The sequence below is a fragment of the Pelodiscus sinensis genome, chromosome 14 (genome assembly GCF_049634645.1).
Source record: "Pelodiscus sinensis isolate JC-2024 chromosome 14, ASM4963464v1, whole genome shotgun sequence".
NCBI classification, from domain to species: domain Eukaryota; kingdom Metazoa; phylum Chordata; order Testudines; family Trionychidae; genus Pelodiscus; species Pelodiscus sinensis.
In genome coordinates, this window is record NC_134724.1 from 10,511,795 (window position 1) to 10,532,417 (window position 20,623).

At 41.9% G+C, this 20,623-nt stretch overlaps 1 long non-coding RNA gene across 5 annotated transcripts in view; it reads left to right on the plus strand.

Moving 5' to 3' along the window:
• The window catches only part of LOC102451360 (uncharacterized), a 156,913-nt gene that overhangs the window by 63,022 nt on the left and 73,268 nt on the right, over positions 1-20,623 (plus strand). For 2 of the 5 annotated variants that reach the window (XR_332318.4, XR_001368554.3), the window contains exon 6: positions 11,556-11,660. The exons of the other annotated variants lie outside the window; for them this stretch is intronic. This is a non-coding gene — a long non-coding RNA (uncharacterized LOC102451360). The remainder of the gene's footprint in view (positions 1-11,555; positions 11,661-20,623) is intronic. 5 annotated transcript variants of the gene reach the window in all.

Genomic DNA, 20,623 nt, shown 5'->3' on the forward strand with positions numbered 1-20,623 from the left:
ATGAGCTTTTGTGGGCATAGCCCATTTCTTTGCTAGTCTCTTAGGCTATGTCTAGATTACATGGCTCCTTTGTTAGTCTCTTAGGCTATGTCTAGATTACATGGCTCCTTTGTTAGTCTCTTAGGCTATGTCTAGATTACATGGCTCCGTTGACGGAGCCATGTAAAATAGTTTATTCGGCATAGGCAAGGAAGCGGGGATATAAGTAATCCCCGCTTCATTAAAATAAACATGGTCGCCATGCTGTGCCGACGATCAGCTGATCCGGCACAGCAGGGCAGTTTAGACACACCGCGGTCAACAAGGGAAGCCTTTGTCAACCATTCCGGTATGCCTCGTGAAACAAGGTTTGCTGGAGTGGTTGACAAAGGCTTCCCTTGTTGACCGCGGTGTGTCTAGACTGCCCCGCTGTGCCAGATCAGCTGATCGTCGGCACAGTGCGGCGGCCATGTTTATTTGAATGAAGCAGGGATTATTTAAATCCCCGCTTCTTTGCCTATGCCGAATAAACTATTTTACATGACTCTGACGGAGCCATGTACTCTAGACATAGCCTTAGGTACTATAGGACCACACATTGTTTTTTAAGTTTTTTTTTAAGTTACAGACTAACACAGCTACCCCTCTGAGACTACAAGACAAAGTGGCCCTCATGCCATTTCCCCCTTGTAATCTCTGGTGTAGAGCATGTGATTCAGAAAAAGCTATGTTTTTTCCACACCTGTTTGATCCCTCTCTACCCCGTAAGATTATTTGCTTATATCTGTAGGACTCCAAAGTGGTTTGGAGTCACCACCCTGCTCTCATAGTTGCAAAGAGTGTTCGTGAGATGCAGTTTCAGTCTTGGAACTGCATTTTACAGTAGCAATAGGGCAATGTTCTGGCATTGGCCATTTACTATTTATAAAGGAAGCGATGACATTTTAGACAGATGTCCACAAATAAGGGACAGTATTAAAACTACAGGCACCAAGGCATTAAAATGTCAGGTTGCCAGGGTTAGGATGACTAGCTTCTGTCAAAACAGCTATGTCTACACGCTAATGTTATTTAAGAATAACATCAGTTATTCCGAAATAATGTAGAGTGCATCTATACAGCAAGCTCGTTATTTCAAAATAACAGGCTTCTTACTCTGACTCCTGTAACCCTCATTGTATGAGGTGGAAGGGAAGTCAGGGGAAGAGTGCTCTGTTTCGAAATAACGGTTGTGTAGACAGCACCAAATGTCAAAATACGCTATTTCGAATTAAGCTACGCAATTAGCGTAGCTCAAGTTGCATAGCTTATTTTGAGTTTAGCGCTGCTGTTTAGATGTGCCCTCTCTGAACAGCTAGCATATATCACAGGGCAGACTGTCAGAACGAAAAATAATTAGAATTTTACTGGCATGACTATTTAGCTCCATGAACGCAGTAGAAATCCACTACTTTGGGCTTTTAGTTCAGCCATCGGATTGGCCCTTGGAAAATCTGGTTTCATCTCCAAGCTTTGTCGCTAGGTAACCTTGGGCAAGTGTTGTTTGTGCCTGAGTTCATCACCTGGAAAATGGGATCACAATCCTTCATTTTTCTGCATTATCTACTTTGGCTGGAAGCTCTTTGGGGCAGAGACTGTCTCACAGGCTATGTCTACACTGGCCCCTTTTCCGGAAGGGGCATGTTAATTTCACCTATCGTAGTAGGGAAATCCGCGGGGGATTTAAATATCCCCCGCGGCATTTAAATAAAAATGTCCGCCGCTTTGAACTTTGAAGTAGGAATAAGAGCCTCCGGAAAAGGGCGCTTTTTCCGGAGGATCGGGGCCAGTGTAGACGCTCTTTTCCGGCTTTTTTAAAAGCCGGAAAAAAGCGGCGGACATTTTTATTTAAATGCCGCGGGGGATATTTAAATCCCCCGCGCATTTCCCTACTACGACTCATGAAATTTACATGGCCCTTCCGGAAAAGGGGCCAGTGTAGACGAGCCCACAGTGTTTTTGTACAGCCAGGCACGACAAGACTTATTGGAGTTAGGGTTCCTATGCACAGCTATAACAGAAGCCAATACCCAGACAAAAGAATATACTCCATGAAGAAACAGATGCATTGCATGGGCAAGACTGGGAAAAAGTCTTTTCCATCCATATTGGAGCCAGCATTTAATGCACTACTAGTTGTTAAGGAACCCTTCCATGTACTTCATCTGGTGTTTTTTCCCTATGTGGCTCTCGTTTCACCTCTGAAGTCCAGCCATGCTCTGTGCTGTGTATTTTGGTGCCATCCCACCCTCAAGATGTGCTTTTCTATTGGCAAGAAAGTGAAGGATTAGCAATGGGCAGAGGTCAAGTCAGTCAAGACTTGAAATACAGAGTCGGTTGTAAAAAAGCTTCCATTACTGAGAGCTCTTTGCCAGATCAGTACTTCGATGCCAAATGTTAATCCTTGCTGGGGACATGATGGCTTGTAAAATGTTATAAGAAAATATCATTTTCCCTGCTGAAAACAAGCATTTATAGTTAAAAAAGAGGAATTATTTTCCTATGCTCACATTTGCATTTCATACATACCTATCCTGCTGGAGCTCTGCTTTAGTGCTAATATTTAATCACATCATTTATTTATTTCTATAACTAAAGGGGGGAAAAAAGCATGAACTAGTGCTTAAAGCACTGAGAGCTGGGGGTCTAACTCCTGGCCAGTGGTGAAAGTAACTTACAATTTCTTACAGGTATAGTCCTATTGCAACCCAGGTCCCTGCCAGCTCTTTAATTCGCTCTCTGCTGGCTTTGCCACAGCTCAGCCAGCTCTTGCTGGAGCTGTGAACCAAGATGCACTCGTTTACTTTACCCCCTGTTCCTGGCGCTGATGGAGATTAACAAATGACCTTGGGCAAACCATTTTCACTGGGTGTATTTCATTTTTTCCTATCTGTCAAATGGGAATAACAGACCACAACCAGGGTCCTGTGAGGCTGAACATGTTTGTGACTGTCAGGAGGAAGATGCTCCTGGATGCCCAAGTATTCAAATGATAATATACCAAAACCTCCACTTGCTGCTAGAAAATCCAGGGGATGAACTCTCTGGCTACCAACCCCTGTCAAAGTTTTCAAGATGGTCAGATCAATGCAAGATTCATAAATCATTTGAGACTAGAGTGTCACAGTCCACACTCAGCTACATAGGGGACTAATGTCCCGCCTCATTCCTCTGCTCAGACACTGGCTCCACAGGGGAGAACGCAGGCCCTACATTGCGATACTCTCTCTGGCGAGAAAGTAGGGAAGGAGAGAGGAGCAGAGAAGGACAAAAAACGTGGCTTGCAAAACCAGATTAGGGGATTGGGGCCACAGTGTGGAGGGAGCTGCTCTTCAGAACATAGTGAAAGAAGTGATACCCCTCCAGTAATCAGAGCGAGAGAAGAGCGGGGCAGGAACTGTGTCTATCTGATTTGCTGCTTTGTTTGTTAGCTCCTGCTGTGATGCATCTGTGCACTGCTCAGGGCAGATTGGGAAGTTCTAAATCTGTACAAAAGGATGGACTTTTGCCCTGGCCTGGGACTTGGGAGATCTGGAGTCATTTCTTGACTCTGCCAGAATTCCTGTGTGATCTTGAACAAGTCACTTAATCTCTCTGTGCTTCAGTTCCCCATCTGTTACACTTTCCTTTCCTCTCTAGGTTTCCTTTGCCACTGTTGCAATTTGCCCAACCCCTGTCTGTCACCTGGTTTCCCATTGAGGGTAATTCACATTAGACAGTTTTAGGTCTTGCTCAATATTATCCCTACATCTTCTCTTTGGAAAAGCACTATAAGGCGGTCCTTCCAAGACAGGGCAATACAGCTGGTCCCTGAGTTATGAACGGTCGATTTACGACCGTTCGCATTTATGACTAAACCTCCCAATAAGTGGTCGTAAAGGCAGTCCCCGAGTTACAAATGTGACCCACACTTACGAACAGCGTGGTTGCAATGTAACTCAATGGGGTTTGACTTGTGAACATTTTGAGTTACGGCCAAGTGTTTGGTCCGTAACCCATTCATAACTTGGGGACCCCAGCTGTAAATGGCCCATGGGCCAGATGTGATTTGCCAGGGTTAGCCTGTGGAAGTCCACTGGCACTTTATTTACCTGCATGTCTGTAGGTATGACTGCTTGCAGCTTGCGCTGGTTGGAGAACACCATTCCTGGACAATGGGAGCTGTGGGAAGCTCTGTCCTGGTCTGTGCCTTTTCCCGCAGCTCCCATTGGCTGGGAATGGCAATCCCTAGCTTATGGGAGCTGCAAGTGGCTGTGCAGGTAAGTAAAGCATTTGGAGGCTGCCAGGGACTAACCTTGGAGAATCGTGTCTGACCCATGGGCTGCTTATTTCTCACCCTAACATAGACCAACTCCTCCAAACATTCTCTATTTTGGAGATAATAGTTCCTCATGTCCCAGTGCTATTGTGAGGATAAATCCATTAGTACATATGAGGTCATGTGGTGACATGAACCAAATAAGCCCCTAGACAGATAGCTCTGATGACAAAGAGTGCACAAAAATAATAGAACCACTTCAGCTTGGGGAAGCCTGAGCTCCTAGAAATCACACCACATTCAGTTGGTAGCTATAAAGTTATAATACCCAAGTAGAAGGAGCATTCAATATATATTTCTATGCCAGTGAATAAGTGTGTTATGCTACATGGTACTAAGTTCTAAACAATGTGAGTTTGGTTTTGTTATGCAGATGGATTTGTTCCTCTCTTCTCCCTTTGAAATGTTTTGAATTAAAATAGCTTACTCAAGGTCAGCAAAGGCATATGGTCCTGCTCAAAACTTTAAACAAAACATTAGTTTTTACAACCTTTTGTAATTTGGTATTGTATACAACATGGTTATAGACGGAGTTTCTGTAATCTTTGCAGTGGGGTGACAGAAATATGAGAGCCAAATTTATAAGCCATTTAGTGAAGCATTTAATCAATTTCATGCATAAGAAATAACTCCGATTGCTTTGCTTTATCAATCTTCCTTTCCCTTAGTCCTGCAGTCTCCCCAAACTCCAAACACTTGTATGTGTGTATATATATATATATATATATACATATATATACACACACACACACACACACACACACACAAATCTAATGATGTACACAAAATGTCAGGAACTTCTGAGGGCTGTTTCAACTTAGTTGCCAGCATCAATAATCCCTCTTGAGGCTGTTAATATATTTCAGAAGGAAGGCAGAAAGCCTAATATTTATAGGAAGTTGCAAGGCTTCTTGCTGTAAAGTTATTCATTAAACACTCTTTGCCTAGAATGACTCCCAGATGCAGTGTAGAGCTATGCAGATGAAACTTGTGTCTAGTACTCAAGTATTTGTGTGGAGCCTTTGTTTACAAACATCCCCCCCCCCCCCGGAACACAAAGGGCCTTTCTCCAGGGGTGCTCCTGCTGGACCCTCTGGGAATTAGCTTTTCATGTCTGGAGCACCCCTTTTCAGTTGGTGTCTCACTTACTATTACCTATTTTTCCTCCAATTCCTTTGGTTAGGACCGACATCCCTCCCAGACCATGGTAGCCTCCTCTGGGTACTGCCCTGCTACAGTGCCTCCCCACTCTGGGGTCCTTCCCCTATGGGAACTCCCAACCCCCTATGTCTACTTTGCTTCAGTAACCCAGTCTTTATCTAGTCCTTGACATGGGGCAAACTTCAGTTTGAAATGGCCACTCATTTGCAAGGGGGTGTGGACCTACTCCCTTTGCCTATCATAACTGCCTCTCTACTACTCTCAAGCCTTGCTTCAGGTCATAGAACCTGGGAGTTTGCCTGCCCTTCCCCAGCCCTCTTCTAATTCAAGAAGCCACTAGCTTCCCTAACAGTCAGGTCCCTCCTGTTCCCCTTCAGGAGCCTTTATTTATACATTCCTCAGCTGAGCCCTAATTGGCTCATACCTGCCACAGCTGCTGGCTCCACAGCTCCACCTCTTCAGCCCTCTTCCAGGGCTGTATTTTTACCCTTAAAGGGCCAGCACAGGGCAGATCCCCCAACCCACTCTAATCCCCTCCTTTTTAAAAAAAAAAAAAAAAACTTCCCCTCATCACACCAGTCCTCATATCACTGATGAGTGAATGGCTGGAAAACTACTTGACAGCCTCAGTATTACACACACTGTAATAGGAACTAGGGTCAGTTTTAAATACAACATGCACACACGCACACACACACACACCCATACACACCCATTTAGGTATTCAGGAATCTAATCTAATCTAATCTAATCTATCAACTATGAACCTATTCAGGAATCCAAGAACCTCCCTTACTCCCCTTGCTTGTAACAGGAATCCCTGAGATTCTCAGGCTTGTTACACAGGAAGTCAGACTCAATGATTATAAAGGTCCTTATTCTTGCTATAAAACTTATCATTCCATGGGCTACCTAGACTTTCAGGCTCATAGAGCTAAATGAGGTGACTTGTCTACTTAATCCATGTATAGAGTAGGTGGAAAGGGAACAGTTTTTGTTCTACCACCTATTGGTCCTGTGGGTATGGATAGTAACTGAGAGATGATGTAGGCCGGTAGTAAGTATTACTCTTTCCCTCTATCCATTGAAAAGAGGAGAAAATGTCACCTGACTCAGTTTCTAAATTAATGCATTTATGCCCAGTTGCTGTCCCTGAAGTCCCCACCTTGACCAAGAAGCAGGTCATAAATGTTTAACCCCAGATCACATGTTTTCTTTTCATCATATACTATGACATAAGAACATAAGAATGTACATAGACCAAAGGTCCATCTAGCAGTGGCCAATTACAAATACCCCAGAGGGAGTGAACAGAACAGGTAATCATCAAATGATCCCTCTCTAGCCTCTGACAAACAGAAACTCAGAATACCATTCCTACCCATCGGGGCTAATAAGCATTGATGGATCTATCCTCCATGAAGTTATCTAGTTCTTTTCTGAATCCTGTTAAAGTCCTGGTCTTCACAACATCCTCTGGCAAGGAGTTCCTCAGGTGGATAGTGTGCTGTGTTAAGAAAAACTTCCTTTTGTTTGTTTTAAACATGCAGCCTATGAACATGACATCCTGCATGACATCATATTCAGAACAATAAACAGTGACTTTTTAAAGTGAAAAACTCTCAAGGGATCATAAATTTTCTCTTTGATCATTATCAGCTGTTCAACTATTTTAAAATTAGACAAGTCTACGAGAGTGCCAGAATGGCTCCTTGCCCTCTAAAATTAGAACTGACAGAATGGTGGGTATTGTACCAAATATAGACCTCATTTAAAAATAATGTGTGCTTAAGTTTTCTCAACATTGGAAAAAGCGATCAGTGTAAATTCTCAAAGTAAGAGCTCCACCCATCCCAGACATGTTACAGCTGTGATATTCTATACTTTAGTTTCATTTCAGGAAATCAGAGAACAGTCAACAGCTATAGAACCAAGCATCCATCCAAATTATAATTTCTTTTAAGCATGTCTTTGTTTTTTATAAGAAAAATAGATAAATCAAGGAACAAAAACTCAACCAGGAATAAACCACCTTCCTACAATGTAGACAAGAAAGGAATGTGCAGTGTTGCAATCTCTTGCAATGTCATCATTATATTTGGTGGTTTTCCTTACACTCTAGTTCCTGAAGTCACAAAGTTGGAAATCTCTGCTTTCATTTTCTTTTAAAATTAATTTCTAGCTATTGTAGATGCAGATAAAAGCTTAGAAGTCTAAACCCTACAGGTCAAACACCCCTCCCTCCAAACCTGAGGCAAAATAAAAAAGAATCCCAATTAAGAAAACAAAACAGTCTCATGATTTTGGAAAGCCGATATCAGGATTTTTGGAATTGCAGGGCCTAGCAATCTTGGATCTGGTTAGATTTGCATGGGATCCTGTGAAATGAAACTCAGATAATAGCTCATCACTGTTTAAACATCCTTGATTTTGAAGCAGTTCCTAGTACAAGGGGATTTGTTTTCCTGTTTTGAAAACATGATCTGCAGCAACAACACTCATTTTAACAGAAGGCCTTCAGTCTGAATTTCTAGCAGAGCCAATGGGTGTGGATGAGTACCATACTCAGGCAGTCCTCTCCTATGCTATGGCCTACCTTAGAATCAGGTTAGATAATTACAAAAGAATGTTGGAATCTTGGAGGACTTGGAAGTCTACATGTGGACAAAAGCAGGGGAGGCTGAGGAGAGAGAGATTTTATATTTTTATCTCTATGTGCTTGTTGGTTGGGTTATCAAAGTATTAGTATAACTTTGCAAGGCCTTCAAGAAAAGTTCCCTGATCAGCTGAAAATAATTCATTTGGGCTGTCTAGATGTAGAAATACAAAAAAGTACCCTGTGCTCATTGTGGTTCCTTCCTTAGGGGTGTGGCAAAGAAAGATTTGGCTCTTATAAAAGCCCAAACTGCAGGCAAGAAATTATAGAGGGTGTTTTAGAAAAGAAAAGATTGAGGAGAGTTGGGTCATGATAGCAGTTCTAAAAGGGTGTTACAAGGAGGCGGAGAAGAAGGGAGAAAAATTGTGCTTCTTGTCCTATCATCAGAGATCAAGAAGAAATAGGCTTAAATTGCAGAAAGGGAGATTTAGGTTGGACATTAGAAAAAACTTCTTACCTGTCAGGGTGGTTAAACAGTGGAATAAATTGCTTAGGGAGGTTATGGACTCTCCAACACTGGAGATATTTAAGAGCAAGTTGGATAGACATAAGGGATAATCCTAGATGGTGCTTGAGTGCAGGGGATTGGGTTTAATGATCTGAGGTCCCTTCCAGTTCTAGTATTCTCAGATTCTAGTATTCTGTGAAAGAGTTGCTGGCTACTAAACTTATGGGTAGTATCTAGCTCTTAGAGGGTTAGAGTTATGGCTTGTCTAAAGTGCTTGTTTATCTTGTTTTTAATTTGCATATGGGGTGGGTAAGATGAGATGATCTGGTAATCTTTTCTGGTCTCAAATTCTATGACTGGACCATCTCTCCTTTCTGCACCCACACAGGCCATGCTGCATTAGGGTTGCCAGGTGTCCGGCATTGACCTGGTGTCTGGTATTTTTGCTTCCTCTCTGGTTTAAAAAAAAAAAATTCAGAAAATACCAGACACCAAAAATGTCTGGTATTTAATGATTTTTTTCCCCCCTGCCAGAAGGTGAAAATACTGGACACCTGGCAACCCTATGACACACTTGGCAACTGGGCCCCACCCCATTCCCCCGGACCCCCTGCTTACCTGGTTTTGCAGGGAAGCTGTGTTTTGGCTTGATGAATAACACAAAATGGCTGCTGGCAAAAAGCCTAAAGACCAAGGGGAAGCAATGCTTTCCCTGGGTCTTAGTGCTTAACTTCTCCCCTCTTCCTATCCCTATTCTGACTCTGCAGGCACTCTGAAAGGGGCCACGTTGTTTTAACCTATTTTATTATTTTTGGTTTTTTGCTTCATAACTGAGTCCTCTCCTCCCCCCCAACAATTTGTTTTTTTTTGGGGGGGGGGGGTTCAGTTTTTTTTGGTTAAACCATCCGGCAACCCTATTCTGTATCAGTTTTGGGGACAAATAGAGGACTTCATTCTCCAAAGCTCTCTAATTACCTTTCACTGGCAGGAAAGCATTTAAATCCCAAAGGAGAATTCAAAGACAGTAACTCTGGCAATTTTTAGGGAGCCTCAAAAGGCAGATAAAAGGAAATAGTGTTCCACAAGGCCTACAGCTAGCCTGTGAACCTTATTACCACAATGTCAGTGGGGCCAGCTCTTAGAAGAATTAAAAAAAATTGCAAATGTATATGGGCACTAGAATTATTTGGAGTTCTGATAGTAAATATTTTTAAAAAGAGCTTCAGAATGGCTGTACACCCTCGTGCTTCATGGCACAAACAAATCTCACAAACTGAGAGCTAGGAAGAAGCATCCTTGAGGGTTGGTTATGCCATAACCACCTACTTGTATGACTTTTATTTCCTCATAAGCACAGGTGTAGGCCCTGTTGGAGACAGTTTACTGAGGTACATGGACCCTGGGTGACCCAGTGAGGCCAGCCTCTCCTATAATTCTGTGTGCTAGATTATAAATTCTTAATCTGACATGTTCACAACCCATCAGGTTATCTACCCTTCTCATATTGCTAAAAGGAAAGGGGTGCAGGCTGTATGAGAGAAGAGTCCCAGGTAAATTTGGTGTAGAAAAAGGTGTTGTAGTAAGGAAAAACTGAGACTCACTTCCCTCATTCAACCACAAATTAGTGGGCTAAATATAGGAGCCATCCATGATATTCTCTGGCCTGTGCTATTCAGAAGGCCCAACTGCATGGTCCTCTTGCCATAAAATCTGTGACTGTATGGGAATATGGTTTGGATCCGTTTCAATTCCAGTAGGGAACAAACCCAAAGGATTAAGGCAGACTCCTGAGGATCAAGGACCTGCAGTTAGTGTGGCCCCAAAAGACAAAGCTGGATATCTTTGCAGGCAGCCTGCAAAAGCCCACAGCTGATTGTGCTCCAGAAGACAAGAAAATGCACCTGGAGTCATCTTGCTTCTCCTTCAACCCATCAAGTCACAGTGTAGAGTGGAGGGAGAAAGGAAGGTAGGCAGGGGGCTATGCTGCTCTATGCCTGTATTGTTGTGCATGGGTGCATCATGGGCCATCTGACTTTTATTTGTAGGGAGGGGGGGAAGAGCTGTGAGTGTTGATTTGTTCAGACTCAGGTTCTCTGGCACATCCAGATCCAGGACACTCCTAATGCCTTCCTGGTCAGTTTGGAGTCTGAATGGAACTTTTAAGGGGATAAGAGTGAGGCTCTTGTTGACTTTCAATGGCATGGGGAGGTACCTAAATGCCGCAGGTGTGTTTGAGAATCCCCCTCTGCTTCAAAATGTCTCCTCCATCCATACTAACAACTACTGCCACCTGGACTTTGCCATTTACTGGCCTCTGTAGCCTCAGTCTATTTTCCTGCAGAAATAAACAGGACATCCATTCAACAGGTACTACATACTTGCCACTTTCTAGAGGCAGCATTTACTCCAGCTAAAATAGATACAATAATTTGAAAGCCTCCATCAAGTATTTTTATTGTTTACAAAACATGGTACTTTATGGATGTAATTTGTACGTGGAAAAGAAGAGGGCTATTCCCAGTTTTATCTTTATTTTCTACACATAAATAACAAACAACTCCAGTAATCAAAATTTACTACAATTGTAATAGGTTTTGGCATCGTTTATGCATTGCAAGGAATGTTAACATAATGTTGACTTTGAGGACTCAGGCCAGGTTTTTATTTATTTATTAAATTATAAAAAACCCAATGTAGTTGTGGCTTTTATAACATTCAAGAGATTAATTCTCATACATAAAATTGTTTCTACCTCCTCCTAGTCAGAAAGTTGAAATTATCTGTGACAATGTATGCACTAAAAAGTTGAATACTATGAAACTATTTCAATAATTAATGCATGCACCATCTACAGCAATTGACAGTGAGGTCATAAACATAATGGGCCATCTGTGTTTGATTTGTATCTGAAAATGCTTAAAGGGATAGGCAGGTAATTCAGGCTTCTCTTGCAGATGTAGACAGCCAAGATGTTTTTACTTTCTCAGAAGATTGTTGGGCCATTCATTGCTCACTCTCCCATAAATTCTTCCAGTGGGGTGCTGTCTGCTGCAAACAAGGTAGGCCAGGCCAGTTTGATTTTTGTTTTTCTATTGTTTATATAAAAAGAATTATGAACTCCTTTGTAGTACGTATTTTACACAGTGTTTAATCTATAGAATCTGGCTCATTTAGGCTTCAGGGTAATTCCATTAATTCCTGTATATTTTAGATCCAGTTAAAAAATGGCTCTCCTTGGGCCAGATCCTCAGCTTATGTAAATCGATAGCGATCCATACAGCTATTTTTTGTTTCTACTCACTGAGGACTGTCTTCTGCTATTTCTTGTCCCCTGTGGACATGTCCAAGGACCATGTCTGTCTTTCAAAATAGGATTTACTTTGGCACTAAATTTCTGTGTTGTAATGAAAGGAAACAGGAATGGTACCATCATGTCTTTTAGTAAGAGTTACTGATCTCTCTGGATTTATCTCCATGTTTAACCCACGCACCTAGCTTTTAGCCCATGTGGTAGAGGCTCATGATCTAAGTTTCAGAAGTCTTAGGCTCAATTCTGCCCTATGAAATAAAACTCCCTTATTTCTATAGGCTGATTTGGGGACAATCATTGCCTGGTTTTGGTACAGAGTGGTCTCCATTTGACACAAGCCGTTATCCTCCCATTGCCAAGATAATCTGGTATTGGGCAAAATCTGTTAAAACCAAGCTGAATCCAGAGGAATTGCACATAGAGATCAATGGCAGTGTATCCCTCTAAGAATGTAATAAGTCCTAGTTCCATTTCATTCTAAGTGGGAGGGTGGTATCATACGTCAAGACAGCAGTCTGGGATTCAGATGGATACAATTCCTGCCTTTGCTGAAAACTGCCTGTCCAGCTTTGGGCCAGTTACTTAATCTCTCTGTGGCTAAGTTCCCCATGGGATTAATAATACTAAGCATCTCTCACTTTTTTTTTTTTTAAAGCAAGCTTGTCAGATCAGGGACTGACTTTCAATATTTGTATGCAGAGCTCCTTGCATAAGGAGGTGAGATTTATAGAAGCTGGGACAATGAAAATGGCTAATAATAAACTTGCACCACAGACAGCTTATGATTTAAAACCCAGCAACTTAAAACCATTATCAAATTTTCACTTCATTGTTTCAATAAAATAGTATTTTTGGTGTCTACCTGCTAACAGAAATCTCTTTTGGCCAACAAATCAACCAGTTTTAAACTCTCTTCTACTTCTATAATAGTTTGAGAAAAATGACTACTATTTTGCTGAATTTATGAGCCAATATGACTCTAATATTAGTCATATAATAAAATGTTTTTAAATGGTATTGGCAAAATCATTGGCTTGGAGATTTCCCTAAGCGGCATTGATTAAGAAATGTAAAGGAAAGAAAGGTACAGGGATGACACACAAGATTTTGTCGCTTTAAAAGTCTGAGTAATAACTATTAGGTCAGTGACTGTAAGACAATCCTATAAACATGGATTAGAAGATTTAAACTGGGGCTTTGCCTCATAGTAATTATGTCAGCAGCTAATGGTAATATCTGGTGGGCTGCCCATTCTTCCTGCTTCCCTATTTAAAGTGACACCATCCCAGTTTTTGTCTGCATCTATCATAAAGACACATTGATTTCCTTTTGGTGGAAAACACATATTTCTTCTCTCCTTGCTAAGAAGATAAATCTGACAGATTTTAATCAAATGTAGTTGTTCACAACTATAGAAACATTTCCAGTCCTACAGATGAAAACAATTTTTTGAAGAGGAGGCGAGTTCTTGAAGCCAAGTGTATTTGGAGAGAGCACCTGTGCTAAAAATATAACTGTCTGCACTAGATGCTAACATTTAATGTCCTATGGGCAGATTTAGCTTTACTGCCCTCTAACATAAAGCCTGTCTTTGTAGTGGTAACCAAGAATACTGCTATAGTTAAGGATCAGCCACTGGTTTTATCATAAACTCCCGTTTCCAGGGTTTTTATAACTCAGCCATAAAAATCCTCTCTAAGCTAAAGCTTAGCTTACCTTGGCAGACCTGATTCTCATCTCAGAAAGGCAGAAGATAGGCTTTCCTGTCTCTCTTGAAAAATTATCTACAGTCAGTCCCCGGGTTACGTACAAGATAGGGACTGTAGGTTTGTTCTTAAGTTGAATTTGTATGTAAGTCGGAACTGGTACATATTGTAGGGGAAACTCTAGCCAAACATTTCTCCAGAGCTCAGTTTTATTCTCCCACACCTCACTTCCCTCAGTCCTTTATTCTCAAGCTGAGGTGTCTGCTGAGAAAAGCGTCTCCCTGGTCTGCTGGGGGGTGAGGGGCGCTAGCTTCGTGTCTCCCTGGTCTGCTGGGGGAAACAGCTAGTGCGGGGTTGCCTCACCCCGTTTGTAAGTAGGGATCCGATGTAAGTCGGATCCATGTAACCCGGGGACTGCCTGTATTGTCCACGGGGAAGGGTACTTACAAAACATGGATGTCACAGATGCCCAGCTATATGAGAAACGAATTGGGAGCAAAGATGTAGTGAGAGAGCCTCTTGCTTCCTTTTCAAATTGTAAACAAATTGGCTTTACTGTTTTAAAGTGAGAGAAGACTGACAACTAAGTTTCCCAATTTCAGATGAATTTTTGTTTAACTTTTTAGATCATCTAAAAAAGCACGGACCACATTCTGAGTTCATTTGTAAATTTCAAGTGCCTTTTGTTTTAACAGTGTTACTTCAGATTTATACCAACATAAATTAGATTCAAACCTGGCTCCATGAAGTTAAGGAACAATAAAATCTGAATGGTTCCAGTATACGAAGGCCCTATGTAACTTAGCAATTATTGTGACTGCACAAAAAAAAAAAAAGCTAAATAATATCAGAGTCCTACTAAGACAAAAGTGTCCTGTCCCTAAGATATAGTAGAGTTATCTCTATTTGTAGTAGAAAAAAGACAATAGTGAGTTCTAGCAGAAAGCGAGTGCATATGTGCATAGGAACTGCTTTGCATAAGGGTACATACTGTGCATTTGGAAATATGGCCTGCCACACTGTTAAATTCTACAATGGAATCAGAATGTGATCAATCCAATCTGTGTTCTGGATTTATAGTAGAAAATGCATAGTACAGCTGATGTTATATGGTTGGTTGTGAATGACTATTATAAATAAGGTAGCAGATTTCAGGCAGTGGAAATTTTTTGAGAGAGAACATAGCGTGGGAGGTATGTTAGCAGAGTCGAACAATCCTCAGGGCTTTGGTACATTGCTGTCAGATAATCACCAGTGGAGTATGGGGCACCCAAGATATATATGAACAAGAGCAGCCAGCAGCTTCTCCTCTTTCTTTTTCTCTCCACAAGGAATCGTTTGAAATGCACAAGTCTCTAACAATATGTGGACAAAGAGAATAGAGAAGAAAGTGGGAAAGGATGTGAGGAGGAACACAAGATAAGGGAGTAGCAAACCTAGAATGTGGGAATGGCTGAAGTTAAGCCTGGGGTCTGAACACATGTTTTGTGAATCTAAACCTGGATCGGGGAATAGTGATAGAACTGTAGCCGTGTTAGTCTGGGGTAGCTGAAGCAAAATGCAGGACAATGTAGCACTTTAAAGACTAACAAGATGGTTTATTAGATGATGAGCTTTCGTGGGCCAGACCCACTTCCTCAGATCAAATAGTGGAAGAAAATAGTCACAACCATATATACCAAAGGATACAATTAAAAAAAATGAACACACATGAAAAGGACAAATCACATAAACCTGGATCCACACCTAAAGCGACTCCATAGCTACTCCTTGTCCAAACGAAGATCTGAATCAAAACTCTGGATCTTGAAATCCTGACCACTGTGGTAGGGTGAGGATTCAGAAACTTGGATCATGAGTCAAACATTTCAGTTTGGGCCTTTTTAAAGGTAAATCAAGTTGCCAAATCTTTATTTTGTAGTCAAACAAATCTGAACGGCCAGTTACCAGCTTTTGCTTAACTGTAATGCAAGGACTTCATCCAATACCAATTGAACTCAATAGGTGTTTTCCTACTGTGCATTATATCAGACTCAAAACACAGCAATGCTTAACTCTTGCCTCACTTCAGGCAGAAGCCAATTGCCACTGAAGTCACTGGGAGTCTTTCTACTGGCTTTAATATTAACTGGATCAGGTCTTTATGGGACATGAGCAAAGGGAACCTTCTATCAGTTCAGGAGGCTTCAAGGGTTTTCGTGTTCTATTCAGGTACAGAAGTTTGGTTTTGTTGGGGATTCCAGGGATAAGATCAAAGAAGTCACTTGTATCCTTTAGTCAGAACTTTTTTTAAAAAATTGTTGGTATTCTTGTAATTTAAGGGATTGTGGTCTGGAATAATGTGAAAATGCCAAAGAAAGATCTGCATAGCTTGATTAAGGTTTGCATGATAAAGCAAACTTCTGGATATTTTAAAGTTAAATCTACAGTCTGAGAGAGGTCTCTAATTTAATCTGAATATCACATTATTAATTTAGATTTGGTTGGCTAAATGCTTCTCCTGCACTTGTGAGAATTTTTAAAAACAGTCTCTAGTTGGAAAAGTGCAAATAAGCATATCAATGTGCATACATATGTATTTAAATGTGCAACTAACTGGTTGCACAAACAAATCCAGTACTTATGCTCAAATGTTGTAAAATTGGATGCAGAAATCCTAACTCTGAGTTGTTCCTAATGTGGTTGACCTGTTTTCCGATTGTTTCTGGCTTTTAAAGTCCCTTCTTATGCCAGAAGGAGAGTTCTTCCATTGGGCTGAACTTTTTCATGTGGGTGAGAAATAGGCACAGCTTTAGATTCTGTCCAACGGCCCCTTGTCTCAGTTAGCACAGCAGAGCTGGTAGGAAAGTTTGCGTAATCTGTGCCATGTAACGACCTGGTACTGCTTAATCCATACATGGGAGAAGAGGGAACCAAGGATCCAAATTCTGACTTTCCGAGTCCATAATATGATCCCTGACTTGCTTCTGACTTTAGTTCAGTCATGTGCTCAGGGTGCATGCTAATTCCTTGATCTAGTTCCAAGGCAGCAATATCAACCCAGCACTTCCACTTAAGAATTTGTAAATGTATGAAGAAAAACGTGAAGAAAAATGTATCAAAAGTAAGAATGTTGGAAAATTGCTTTTATTCACTAATTCTACACTGATAATGGAACATTAATTTAAATCATTGTTGGCAACGAGTCAGGTCAGCCAAGACCAGTCCAACCTGATTGCCTAGCATTTTTGCTTGTGTATTTTACACATTATACACTCCAGCCAGATCATTAAGACCTCATGCTTTTTTAGCTTTAAGCCAACAAGTTGCTCTTCTGATGATCAAGGCTTTTCACAGTAGAGTCCTGTCATGAATCTCCTTTCTTCAAGATTTCAAGGAAGATTCTCCTTTTTAGAAGTCTATTCACCACAAATCGCTTGGAGGAGTTTCACATTTAAGTGCTGTCAAATGGGCATAGGAATTTCCTGCACAAATCCCCACCTCCTACACATAATCCAACTCTATGCCTGCGTGGGAGAAAAGACCCATTAATGTTTAAAAAAAAAAAAAAAAAACCAACAAGGTTTACTTGCTAAACATTCCAGTAGCTGAGGTTTAGTCCTTTCTCTTTTCGTTTACTGTGAGGTGCCCTTAAGTTATTTGCATGATAACATACACTATAAATGGATTATATTGTATGTTAATGTATTATGTTGGGTTAATGCTGACAAATGCTTGGTTTTGATAGCAACTTAGATTTTTAGTTTCTGATGTGCCGGTCAGAGAAATTCCTTTTGATGGGGCATGAGGCAAAACAGAAGTGAAGATAAGGAGGAGCCAAAAGTAGGAGTTAAGTGGTATGACTAATATTAGGGAACATTGGCACTGAAAGGAGAGAGGAATACACTAACTTTAGACACTCTGCAAATCGGGGAGAATAAGCTCAACAAACCCAGGTTCCTATCCAATAGCAATGAATATGTATTTATTCTCCCACCTTTTCTCAGGAGAGTGCACAAACTTCAGTGCTCTTTAGTGACATTGTCTCATGACTAGCACAGCCATGCAGCAACTATGCTTAGAGTAGCATGTCCTTATAACCTGCCTATGTACAAATGGAAGTCGATCCTCTAGAGGAGCACTGGTTTTTCAGAAAAGTGGTGAAAGGAAGAAAAAAATGTGCTGGTGAAAAAGTTTCTATGGCTAAGTTAGCATCTAAGAGGACTCCAATGAGTTCTGGAAGGGAAGGTTCTGTAGCCTAAGCATGAAATGTGGAAGATGTAGACTCCACCTGGAGTTTAAATCCCAACAGAGAAATGGTCCTTCTTCCTTTGAAATTCAGTATCCTACCATGGGTCTGCCGTATAGTTTACTTAGCTCTGAGTATTTTAGGGGAATCATCAAACCAGAAATCTTCATGTAGGCACTTGAACCAGTGGTTTTCAAAGTTATTTTTTTTCTCATGACCCAGTTGAAAAAAAAGTATTGATGACCATGACCCAACATAATTTGAATAGAGCATGGATGGAGCCGAGGACGAGAGCTTTGGGCTATAGGAGGGGACTCCAGCTTTGGAGGGGGTCAGGGTGTGGCAGGGGGGAGGGACGTCCCTTGAGTGACTCCCGGTCAGCCATACAGCAGGGGTGCTAAGGCAGCTTCCTGCCTCTCCTGGCACCGCAGACCATGCTGAGCCCCAGAAGCAGCCAGCAGCAGGTTCCCAGCCAATGGGAGTGCAGAGCTAGTGCTTAGGGCAGGGGCAGTGCACGGAACCCTGTGCATTCTCCCTCTCCATCAAGGAGTTGGACCTGCTGTCAGCTGCTTCCAGGGCACAGCGCGGTCGTTGGTGCCAGGACAGTCAGGAAGCTGCCTTCGCACCCCACAGGTCACCTGATCCTCCTGCAGCAATGAGACCCAGCGCCTGACATTCCACCACCCAGCACTGGGTTGCAACCCATAGTTTGAACACCAGTGCCCTAAGAGACTCACAGACTTAGAGGGCATATCTAGACTACGTTTTGATTTTGAAAGAGGATATGCAAATTCTGCGGGAATTGCATATCTTCTTCCGATCGCTTTTTCAAAAGCGGGTCTTTCAAAAGTGAAAGTAGTTTGGACGTGGGGTTTTTTTGGGGGGAAAAAACCCCTTTTTCGAAAAACCATGTAAACCTCCTTTTTTTAAGGAAGAGCGGTTTTTCGAAAGTTTTTTTTTCAGGAAAAAAAAGCCTCCAGACTTTCACTTTCTAAAGACGTGCTTTCAAAAAAGCGATTGGAAGAAGATATGAAAATTCCCGCCGGTTTTCATGATCAATCTAATGCATTCTGTCCTAGAAGGTGCCGAGCATGCTACCTCTCCTCCTGCAAAGCCTTTGAGAACATGCTTAATTTTTAGCACATATGCAGTCTCATTGAAGCCAATGGAACTATTCATCTACTATATATTAGAGTGTTTGTCTGTTGGATCAAGAATTCCTCCTAAATGATAAGAGCTAGGGCCACCACGTTTGGTATGCAGCTTCCTCTTTTCCTAATGTGAAACTGGATGGGTCTGGGAATCAGTGGCAGCATGAGACAGGAGAAGGTTGGGGGCACTGGCCCTGCCTCTTCCCGCCCTGCCCTTGCTCCACCTCTGGCTGCCTACCTTTCCCCAGATTTCCCCAGAGTGGTGAGAAGCGGCGCCACATGGCCTGGAGCCATCCGGCTTATGCTTTCCCCACTGCTGGTAAGTGAAGCAGAGAAAAAGGGAGAGAGGGGGCACCACCACGCTGTGGCTGGCTGGTGCTGGTCTTGGCTCTCCCACCTTGGGAAGCTATGGTGGTGCATGTTCACTCTCACACGTCACCACTGCCAGAAATGGGATTGCTTTTCATAAAGCCAAACAGAAAAGAGACAATCACCAAAGCAAATACAGTACTAGCAGACTACGTTTGATAGTCCTAGCTCTTACTTTTATCCAGTTTGGCTGTTGGATCAGGCATTCCTCTTAAATGGTATTATTTTTATTTACTTAACTATTTTTGCCCTGCTTCTCTATTCAAAATATGAGGTGGCTTACAAAATTTTAGAACACGATATATATATAAAAAAAGTAGAATGAGACCAATCAGAGGGCATAAAATATACTAAGACACACCGAGAAGAGGGGCGCCACACACACACACAAACTCAAGCACCAATAAAAGCAGGGTACTCTGCACTGATTAAGCCTCAGTTGGAGTATTGTGTCCAGTTCTGGGCACCACATTTCAAGAAAGATGTGGAGAAATTGGAGAAGGTCCAGCGAAGAGCAACAAAAATCATTAAAGGTCAAGAAAACATGAGCTATGAGGGAGGACTGAAATAACTGGATTTGTCTAGTTTAGAAAAGAGAAGACTGAGAGGGGACATATGATAGCGGTTTTCATGTATTGAAAAGAGTGTTACAAAGGGGAGGAAGAAAAATTGTTGTTCATAGCTTCTGGTGATAGGACAAGAAGCAATGGGCTTAAATTACAGCAAGGGAAGTTTAGGTTGGACATTAGGAAAAACTTCCTAACTGTCAAGGTAGTTAAACACTGGAATATATTGCCTAGGAAGGTTGTGAAATCTCCATCACTGGATATATTTAAGAGCAGGTTGGATAGACATCTATCAGGGATGATCTAGATGGTGCTTGGTCCTGCCATGAGGGCAGGGGACTGGACTTGATGACCTCTTGAGGTCTCTTCCAGTTCTAATAATATGTGATTCTACGGACATGATGGCTGTAACGATGAGTCATCTGATCCAAGATTCTGGCTGAGTTGAGGTTTATCTTGCTGTTTCCTCACGAAAAACGTCTCCTGCAGCAAATATACTTCGGATTTCAGTACACTCCACTCATGCAAGACACTCCATAGTTCTTCCAGAGTAAATCTTGGACTGTCAGGACATTTGCTGGGTTCTGGCTTTATTTCTTCTCCATTTTGGCTGTTCTCCCCTTGTCTCTTCTCTCTCAGCTTCCCAAGCTCTGCCTTCGAAGGGCTGCTCTCTTCTTCCTGGGTTTGCAGAT